We start from the raw sequence: 10498 nt of genomic DNA, 5'->3' as shown, positions 1-10498 counted from the left end.
ATTTAAACTGGAAAATATGTATATGAGCCCTCCTGGGACAGCACTGTAGATACATGAAGATAGTCTGGGAAAAAAAAAAATGTTATTGGTCCAAGAAAGAACTCAGAACCTTTGCTTTCAGTTCTCTTTCTAATACACAGCCATTCCAATGAGATTAATATTGCCATTCTGTGAACCTGCCAGCAGATAGAAGTTACCACATTATTGTGGTCTGTTTCCGAGGACAAATAAAGTATGTTGCTGCTCTCCAGTGTTCCACAGAGCATGCCACGCTATAGACAGAAGTGTTTCAAGTCAACACAATATGAAAAAATTCAAAATAAAATGAAAAGTGTCTGAAAACAAACCAACATAAATATACAGCAGTCCTGTTAATTATGATTATTTATGATCATAAGAACTGGCATCATTACTGTGGTTTCCTTTCCAAAATCTCACAAACTTGTTACTATACAGCAGTTTCAGAGTCCTATAGGCTTAAAAAGGTGGCATGCTCGAGGAAAAAGTCATTTTTTGGCAGGGACGACGCAGACCCCGGGTGCGAGGGCTCGCTTGCACACGCGGACACACAGGTGTGATGCAAAACACACAATAAAACCTGCTTGGACCTTCCAGTATCCCACAGCATTAATCCACTGCTAATGTATTACAGATGTCTCTGATGAGCACCACCAATCTATTAAACAAAGTGCTCTAGTCGCCGGCGAGGGGCCTGAAGAATGATCTAGAAACCCATCCCCGTGGGGGAAACAGCCTATGGAACATCACCGACAACACTGAATATTTCATCAGGGATGACAAGACTTTCCTCTCCCCAGTCCACCCCCCCTCCACCGCCCTGCCTGCCACTTCCTCCCCCCGCCTTCCAGATCTTTCCTCCACTCACTTGACAACTAGTCACAGCCACATCACTGCCATCCCGCTGTCCTTGCGAGCTGACCTCTGTAGTGCACGGTGCCCAGTGGTCATGCTGTCCTCGTCTCTCGCCAACCACATCTGACAGGAGATGCGGAGCACACGGCGCCTGAGACGCCCTGGGACTACACAGGTAAACCACGGAGGGAAAGACATGACATCTCCAGCCAGGAGCCCACGTCCGAATATTCAAAAGGTTCATCATGCGGGTGATGAAGGCGGCAGCCCTCTCAGCCTTCCTAGATGAGGCCTGCAGGAGGCAGGAGCGGGGGTTGGGAAGGAGCACCTGTCCCTGGCTTCCATCAGGGGAGAAGATCACAGGTGGAACACAGCAGCCAGGGCACCTCTGGGTACCGGGGCAGAGAACTGTCATCTCCTCTGCTCTGGGAGCCCCTCCCCGGCAGACTCCAAGACCCCCCAAGACAAGGGTACCCCTGAGCATCCAGCCTGGAGGCCACACCCACCCACTGGCTGCACCCAGGACCTTAGCAAGGTTTATTAATCGAGAAAAGGAAATAGATTGTTTTAGAAAAAAATCACATGGTAGTTTTGAGTTGCTATATTCTTTTACAACTCCTTTTTAGTGAAGTGTCGGAGTGGAGAAAAACATGAAGTATTTTGACTGAAATAAATGCTTTCATGGAAAACACAGAGCCCCAGAGAGTATTCTAAGACTTGAAGAACGTCATACTATTTTAAGCAGGTGACAGTAATGTCACTGTCTGAGGGGTTAGGGTATTTTTTTTTCCCCTAGACTTACAAGAGGAAAAAAAAAAATAAGTTTGCTTCAAATGGAGGAAGTTAAGTAAAGAAACACACTTCCCAGTCGCATGGATAATTCATAGACTGCAGTGACATATTTCCCCTGCTCTTCGTCTTAGACAAAACTAACCAGTACTATTAGGGAGCAAACGTTTGCTAGCTCCAAGCAGAAAATGAAACAGAGTACAAACACACTCTTCCAATCACTCTGAATTTTCCAACTTTTATTATTACCACCCACATCAACATGGCTGGGCTACGTTGGTTCAAAGACCCACCCCAGCCCTCTCTCTGCTTATCATGCACAAGGTCCAGGGCAAATGCAGGCAGCGTGCGTTAGCCAATCTTGAGCTTGACGTTAACTTCAAGCTACCCCTCCTCCTTATTTTCCTTTACTTTCTTGGCATTCCTGAATGCTCAATAAAAACGTAGACAGCATTTTGAGGCTCCCTCCTAGCATCATGGGTATTAATGGAAATCTTTCCTTTGCATAAGTAGAAAACACTAAAATCTACAGAAAAGAGCCTTGCAGAAATCTTGTCTGGAGACCTCACTAAGACCACATCTGCTTCCTGGCTTCGTTTCCCCAAGGAGCTTGCTTCTTCATGCCATTTGGGGGCTACTTGAAATGGCTCTTGGGAAGGTGGGGCCAGTCATGTGGCAGCCCCGGGTGGGGTTCTATAGTGAGGCCATGTGAGTCTCTTGCTCCAGAAGAGAGGGTCTCTGCAGTGAAGGTCCCTTCCCCACTGTCTCCATCTCTCCTCTTCCTTTGCTCAGGAATAGCCTGTCTTGTGAGAGACAATGTCCTCCACTCCCAGGGTGTGCAAGAGCATCGGTGGGGGGGGAGGGGGGGCAGGAAGAAAAGAGAGAGGAAAGGGAATGGCTTCCCTGGGCTCCTCATGCCTCCAAGCTCGAATCCTCCAGAAGATAACAGGGACAGAAAGAGAGAGGGGCCCAAGAACACACCTTGTCAGCCAAGCAGCTGCTGTTGTGTTAGAACATGACATTCTTTGAGCTAGGACCCAATAATCAGTCTCCCTGAAGTACCTGGATTCCCGCAAGACCTTCTCAGCCAAGCCAGCTCAACCCCTCTTTGCAGATGGAACCATTGAGTTTGAGAGGCTGCACCTCTGAAACCCAGGAAGGGTTGTCGTTGACCTGGACATATGCACATGCTCACCTGGAAATATGCACTAGTGCACATGCATGCACACACACACACACACACACACACACACACTATTCACCATGCCTTCTCCACTTGGGCCTCTACCACATTGATGTCACTCAACACCTAACACTTCACAACCCTAGACATAGGCTTTTCCTTTCAAGAAACCTCACCTCCCAACCAACTGGGATGGAACAAGGAAACTGCTTTGACAACCCATCTGGTGTCTTTAAAGCAGAGCCACACAACATAACAGTGTGCCCATAAGACGTGGCCTTGGTGGCATTGAGACTTCAGGGTACCATGTTGTCCTGCTGAGGTCCAGTCCTGATTCCCACTAACATAGGAGTAATGGTGTGGTCTGCCATGTATCCCGATCATCAGTCTGGGAAGAGAGCACTCCTCAGAGCTGAGGTCCAAAGGAGAGTCATTGCTAGGCTGAGAAGCCTATGGCCCAGCAGGGATCCAGCAAGCTGTAAACCTAGAATGTGGGGGGAGTTTCAGATTTACCTGGAAAAGAATTCCAAGTTCAGGCCAACACTCCGCATCAGAAGCATCAGAATGGCTCTCCAGGATTCACGGGAAGTCCCCACTTCTGCTCCCTTCCTACTTCCCTGGCCAGCCAGATGTCCAGGTTGGGTCACTAGCTTCATACAGCCATCTCCCCCAGTGCCCCAGAGGATGTTCAGAGCACTACTCTCAGGACTTTTCTCCACGTGTGGCCAGTGGCTTAATTGGGTTTTACCCAAGTTATTGGGAGCATCCTGGATCGTGTTCCAGTCTCAGAAGACACAGCAAATCAGATTGAGCTGCAAGCAGATGTTAGAAGTGATGGGCATCTGAGCCTGGAAGGATAGAGCATCTCACCACTGTGGTGGGGCCACCTATGGCTCTCTTAAGGAGGAGACAGACGTTTGAACAGAGGCACCCATGGCAAGGAGGAGGCCACCTGCCACCTCTGGATGGGGCATGAGCAACCGCAGAATCCCTGAAGCAGCACCCAAGATTTGTGTGCTCAAAGTACATGAAGAAGATCCTGTGGCTGCAGTAAGTAAGAAGGGGTGAGAACAGTAGGAGCAGAGGGTAGAGAAAGGCACAAAAATGGAGAGATATGAGGCCTTGTAGGCCAGGGTCAAAAGGCAATATTTCATTTTCAATAAATCGAAAGTCATTGGAAGTTATCAAGAAGTAAGCAAAATTCTCCATTGCCAAAAAGAACACTAGGACTTCAGTGAGATACATAAATTAAGCATGGGAAAGAGAGACTACAGGGCCTCCTCTCCTAGATGAGCAAGGATAAAAATTTGGGCAAGGGATGTTTGAAGGTTGCGTTAGTCAGCATTCCATTGCTATGACAAAATGCCTGAGATAATGAGTTTATAAGGAAGAAAGGTTTGTTTCAGCTAACAGTTTCACAGTTTTTACTTCATGGACACTTGGCCCTGTTGCTTTGGGCCTGCAGTAACAGTACACCATGGTGGGAGCACATGGTGCGAACACATGGCGGGGTGGCTTGTTCACCTCATGGCAGTAAGGAAGCAGGGAGAGAGGAAGGGGCTAGGGTCCTAATATCCCCTTTAAAGGCACACCCCCCAGTGACCTAGGTCACACTTCTGAAGGGTTCTACCACCTCTGAATAGTACCATGAGCTGGGGAGCTAATCTCAACACATGGCCTTTGGGGAATATTTTGTATGTAAACGTAGGATGGAACCAACTGGATGTGGTGTTGAATAGGAAACATGCATGTGGAGGAGGCTTGCAGGGAAGGAGGAATCAAGGATATGCTTCAGCCATCTGTCCACCATAATAATACTGCATGAAAAACACCCCAACTCAGGGTCTGAGTCTGAGCTTGGCCGGGCTGTTCTGGTTTGGGCAGCGCTTGGTCACAAATGGGCAGGAGAATGACTGTGGACTGGGAGGAGGGGCCCTTGGGGCACCTGGCTCTCATCCTCCAATAGGCTAGCCCAGGTGTGTTCTCATGGTGAATGAAGGCCAAGGTAGAAGGGCAGAAGAGCCCAACCGTAAAGCATTTTTCATGTTCATTAACACCCCGTGGTCAGAGCAAGTCACAGGAGAAATCTCAGAGTCAGAGCAGATGGCACTGCAAAGACAGCAGACAGAGACAGCAGCCTCAGAGCCCTTATGCGATGTCCGCCGGTGATGGTCCTCGATGTTTGGCTTTAAAGCAGGTGGAGGGAGGTACCTGCTATCAGGTGGGGAGGATGCATCAGGGATTTCAGGAGTCAGGAAGTGTGTGTGTGTGTGTGTGAGTGAGGTGTTGCTGGGGGTTGAACCCAGAGTCTTGTGCATGTGAGAGGCAGGCATTCTACCAACTGAGCTATTCCCCCAGCCTAGGAGTCAGACATTCTATGTTGACTTAGGGACAAGTTTTGACCTCAGTGAAGGTTCATGGGAAGTACCCATGCCTTAAACAAAATTCATCAAGCTGGAGTTCCAAAGTTCCAAGACCACAAAGCCTTTGATGACAATGCTAATGAGGTGCCTTCAGGTGACAAGATGGCAGAGAACAGTTTCTGCCCAGTCCCAAGGTGACACCGGACAGCTGTAGAGTCGTGGACATTTGTCATTTGACAAACAGGCGCCCTCTGTCTCCCACCTCCACCATCCTGTCTCCACTGCAAAACGAGTTGGAGCTCCCATTGACTCTGTGAGACTCTCCGATTTTATGCTGATCGTTAACTAAGAATATTTCCCTCCAGAGATTTATTACATTAATGAGCTCTGAAATTACTCATAGCAATTAAGTATATTGTTTTTAAACTCTTCAGAAATCATCAAAACACATTGGTTGTTTTTCAGAGAAACATAAATAAAGGGTACAACATGTCTCCAAACAAACCCAGCAGCCAGCTGCCTTCATGCTGATTTGGAGAGTTTGGGGTCTCCAAGGTTGAAGTGTCCCTGCCCAGCCGAGGAAGGCTCCACACCCCTGTGCTGAAGCTGTCGTTCTCCAGAGAGGAGAATGCTGAGTCTGCGCAGCATGGCTCTGGGCTTGAGGTCTTTGGAAGGACTGGGGGCTTGTCCTACAAACTGTCCCCCTCTCACACACAAGAAGCAGACAGTGAACAGGAGACCCCAATATCCTGGTTCATTAAGCCCCTGTTCCTATTCCTAGTGCTTCTCCTGGATTCCATGGCCTCCTGGAACCAGGGCACCTCCCCACCTAACTTAGACCTGTCCCCAAACTCCCCATAACACCACCCTGTAATGCAGCCACCTAGGATCTTCAGTTGGATCCCAGCATCACGTGCTCCTCACCCCTCCTTGTCAAGTCACCAGCGTCACGTTCCACAAGCCATTGCCAAGGCCGGGTGGCGAAGGGCTGGAGCTGAGAGCAGGCTCACCAGTATCTAGCCACCTGCATTCAAATCCAGGTTTGGACACTCACTAGCTGCCCCATGGAGGGATTCGACTGAAACACAGTCTGTGGCCCAGTATGTGGTCCTCCTAAATAAACAGAAACTCCTCAAAAATATTTCGGGGACTTGCCCACATTCTGTCATTTCATTTTCACTATGAGATGGGAACTACCATTCATGCTCACTTTGCAAATAGGAAAACTGAGGTACGCGGAGAGCAAGTAAGTTGGGGTTTATGCAAGAGGCTTGGGGTTTGTGCCTCTGCAAGATCTCTCTCTCTGTATGCAGGGAGGCAGCCTCACAGACTGCACCATAGGCTCCTGGCAGAGTCAGTGGGGGCCCCAGTAGGAGGTGGGATGGAGGTAAGGGAGTGGTACCTGTTCCTCCAGCTCCCTCCTCAGGGCAGCCATTCCAGGGCTCAGGCTCCACCCCCACACCACGGGCTCCCAAGCCCACCTGCTCCTTTATAAATGATCTGCCATGAAATGCTCCTCAATTTGCACCCCTTGAGCTCTGAGTGCACTCTAGGCTTCCTGCAGGAGCCTCTGCCCTGGTGGAGTCTCCTCTGGATCTGTACAGCAAGAGACCTCTTCATAGACCAAGCAGGGCTCAGTGCGGATCCCTGTAGCTCAGCTTTGTGGAAGAAAGGGACTTGATCTGGGCCCTCCGCGCTACTAGCAACCATGTGCATCAAGGTTCATTATATCCATTTGAATGTGGGAGGAGAGGATGACGGAGAGGGCTCTGCAGGGCAGGCGGCCTTCAGTTTCCAGAGGGGAAACAAAGACACATGGGAATTAGTAGGAGTCTTTGCATACCACGGCTCCCTGGTTTATTGATGTCCCTCAGGACATTGCTGTCCCCATGAGCTTTGGAGGGGACCCTCCCCACTGTCCTGGGAGCAGGGACATGCAGAATGGGGAGGGGGAGAAGATTCTTCCCTTCCAAGACCAGCTCCCTCTGGCCATCCAGGGCCTGGAGTGACCAGGGCTACCCTCAGTGGAATGTGGAACTCAAAGGCTCCTGTAGAAAAGCAAGCTGGTTTCCTTGCACCGGGGGTGGGGGCAGGAGGGTGGTGGTTCCAGAAAGAGCCTGTGAGTGCTCTGGAGCTTTGGATGTCCTCCTTGTCCTGTGCACACTCTGTGGCACTCTTCCTGGACCACACAGCTTACAGTATTGTCCTCAGCTGCCTTTAAATAATGGCTCTGCAGGTACCTGTGGCCCTCTAGGGTGACCACCTCTAGGTGATCATGATCCTCCATCATAGTCAGCAAGCTGCACAAAGCTTGGCTGAAGAGGCTCAGAACATGAAGCACCCTTAAGTCTTTACCTTGGCTTCAAGAGGGGGAAAAAAAGTACCAATGACTTTTACTTCCATCCTCGGTCAAACTTCTTCTTCTCTGGGAGCCAGGGCCCAGGCTGTGTGAAGTATCGCAGGAGTGCTACTACCTCTGCCTTCTCCCTCAATGCCTCTGGCTTCTCCCCACTCTCCTCCCCAGGCTCAGGGTCTGGATGCACAGCCCACCCTCTAGAAATACCTGCCAGTGGTTCAAAAGCAGCAAAATAAAGAAAATTGCAGGTTCCTGGGGCTAGGAGAGACATCAGAGACCCTCTGGGCCATTTTACAGATGGACCGACATGCCCAATGGCTTTTAGACCAAAAGCCTGGATGCAAAGCCAGAAATTCTGACTCCCAGCCCAGGGTGCCCCGGACCATGGGTGCTCCACCCAGCTTCCTTGCCTCCACTTTCTAAATGACCCCAGAGCTCATAGGAACCTCAGGAAAAGCCAACCCACAGAGGAGCCAGATCTGGGAAGGAACGCTCTACTCCAGATGCACCATGGCCCCTGGGAATTTCACTAAGGTAAATGTGTTCAACGTTTGAGGCCACTGTTGCCTCAAGGTCAATAACTCGGGGCCTTCTGCAAGTCCAGGGCTAGGTGCCTTTTGACCACATTGGTATATTAGTGAACATAGAAGGAGGTGTCTTTAAAATAATCTGTGAAAACTACGTTCTAGGAGCTGAATACCAAATGCCAGATTCCACCGCCTCTCACTCTCTGCCAAGCATCCGGTGCCAATAAAGTGTAATCGTTTCAACACACCTTTAGACGAACACGGAACAAGGTGTCCACATTCAAGAGGCACTGAAATAAACCAGCAAAAGACCCAGGGACACTGGTTTCTGTCCCTGGTCCCTGAATCCCAGACCTGGAAGAGCTGTTTGGGTAGCTATCCGGATGAAAAGGGGTTATTTTCAGTTTCCAAAATGAGATGGTCATATATTTGGGTATTGAAAAAAAATAACCCAGGGAGGCTTCCTGTGCCCAGTCACAAATGTCCCACTGAAATCCCTGCACAAGTCACTGCATCTGAAATGAGATGCTGTGAAAAGCTGTCAAAATGAGTCTATGAACAGCCAGCCACTTATGCAGTGAATTAGGAAGAGGAGTATTGAGGAAAAGAGAGGTTTGCCCACCCACAGGCTCAGCCCGAACCCCTCACCCAGCTCCCTCGAGGGCACGAAACCCAAGATTCTGAACTGCAATCCATCCCCCTCCCCCTTCTTCCATCACCTCCCACCTCAAAGTAGGTGTGCCTTCATGGAGATGGTCCATGGGATCCACATAGCTAAAAACCAACCTGGACCAACGATCAACGTGGGGACAGCTCAGACCCACATGATCAGGTTTGGCCAGAGTGACGTGTCCAACAGAACCCTTGGCTAAGAGGAGCTAATGATGGCGCCACAGAGAGACCCTCAGCCACGGCCCGGCTCACGGGCACCATGATATGACAGAAATAAAACTAAATTATATCACTTGTCATCATTAAGGAAAATCTCCATCTCCGTTCTTCATTTGAAAAGCACTATATTTAATGAATGAGTACTGAGTCATGACACGTAAATGACTAAAACATAGGAATTAGACTGAGGTCAACTAACGTATTTTTAAACCATGAAATTAAGGGACCTATTCATGCCTGCCGAGGAGGCCACTCCCCGTCGTTACGACACTCTGCTAGGCTGCCCGCGAGCACTGGGGGACAGGGGACACTTGTATCGGAGGGAGACCAAGCTTCCATGCAAAGGCTCTTGTGAGAATGGAATAGTGGTCCCTGGGGGTTACGAAGGGCAGGGGCAAGGGGACTAGAGAGGGGTTGGATGGTGGGCACCTACATGGAGAGGAGTAATTAAGTTTCCACACTCTGCCTCACAAATATGGGCGATTATTATGTGTCAATAAAAAATAAATAAATATAAAAATAACTATATTAAGTGAGTTCAAGAAACCTCACCGACCTCTTGTGTCGATGATCCCTGAGTCTCTGGGCTCTTTGTGTGACCCAGTGACGTCATTGCTGGTCTCCTGCAAAGCAATCCCCCTTCCAAAGGAGCATCTTGCGGATCTATCACTAAAGAGGGCGCTTCTGCTCCTCTGGAGCTTGCAAACTGGTGGCACACAGGAGAATGGCCATTCTCAACTACATTCACCTCCTTTTGTTTCTCCCAGATAATTAAAATGCCTCAGGGTTCAAACTTCACAAAAATCTGGTAGAAAAATTGTAAAAAAAAAAAAAATTCAAAGATGCCAATATGCCCCAGGAAAGCTGAGAGGGTTCCTAGTGGGAAACCACCTTCCAAGGATTCGACACTTTCAGATTGACGTGGGCATGGTCTATGATTTTTCCTCCCTGCTGCTGTCAATTCTTTTTGGGTATTTTTCTTTGGGGAAGACCTGCCCCTTTCATTCAGGGTTATGAAGTCTTCCCTCAGGTCGGCCTCACACACTGCCCCAGGGCTGGGTACTAATTGTCATAAGTCAATCAATATATAGCTTTACTCCTACCCCAGGAATTAATGACCCAATTCTGACTAACTAGTGCATGATTGTGTAGACACAAAGATCGCCACTACCAGAAGCATATGCATTCACGAAAGGAAGGCTTAGAGCTTCTGAAAGGTGAAGGTAACTTCTATGTGGAAGCTGATGAAGAAGCCAATATCAATATGGTCCCCCGACATGGATCAAACCTCACCGGAAACAGACACAACTTGAAACTTTTTTTGTTTTTGTTTTTGTTTTTGTTTAGAGAGTTCAAAAAATTTCCCCTCTGGCTTAATCCAGAGGGGTTGGGTTGCTCTCATGACATGGAGTGTTTCCAGAACGTGGAAGGCTCTGCCTCGAATCCTACATCCCAGAGTACAGAGAAGCTGTCCGGTCCCCTCCTTCCGATACAGGTAAAGATGATGAACTACAAA

This window comes from Marmota marmota, unplaced genomic scaffold, assembly GCF_001458135.2.
Source record: "Marmota marmota marmota unplaced genomic scaffold, marMar, whole genome shotgun sequence".
NCBI classification, from domain to species: Eukaryota; Metazoa; Chordata; class Mammalia; order Rodentia; family Sciuridae; genus Marmota; species Marmota marmota.
Note: the sequence above shows the minus strand (reverse complement) of the source record.